Below are 324 nucleotides of genomic sequence, written 5' to 3'. Positions count from 1 at the left end.
AGTCCATGGTGAGGACATGAGCGACAAATTCCCTTGAACCGCTCCCAAGCTTCATACAAAGATTCTTCATCCCTTTGCTTAAAACCCGTAATTTGAGCTCTTATCATGTTAGTCTTTTCCGGTGGGTAGAATTTTTTGTAGAAAGCTAGAGGAAACTTCTTCCAAGAATCTATTCCGAGAGTGGCCTTGTCAAGGCCCTTCAACCATTGTTTCGCGGTGCCGATTTGAGAAAAAGGAAATAAGACCCATCGAATTTGGTCTTGAGTCACACCGGTTTGAGAGATCGCATCACAATAGTTGCAAAAGGTTTACATATGAGAATGA

The 324-nt window shown here is 42.3% G+C and overlaps 1 non-coding gene across 1 annotated transcript; it reads left to right on the top strand.

Annotated features, from left to right (window-relative positions):
• On the top strand, positions 1-107 carry LOC141624457 (small nucleolar RNA R71). Its single transcript, XR_012534264.1, has one exon. It is a non-coding gene; the product is annotated as a small nucleolar RNA R71 (small nucleolar RNA).
• Positions 108-324: the final 217 nt, after the last annotated feature.

This window comes from Silene latifolia, chromosome X (genome assembly GCF_048544455.1).
Source record: "Silene latifolia isolate original U9 population chromosome X, ASM4854445v1, whole genome shotgun sequence".
Lineage (NCBI taxonomy): Eukaryota > Viridiplantae > Streptophyta > Magnoliopsida > Caryophyllales > Caryophyllaceae > Silene > Silene latifolia.
The sequence above is the reverse complement of the archived record's forward strand: the minus strand, read 5'-3'. Positions and strand labels throughout refer to the sequence as shown.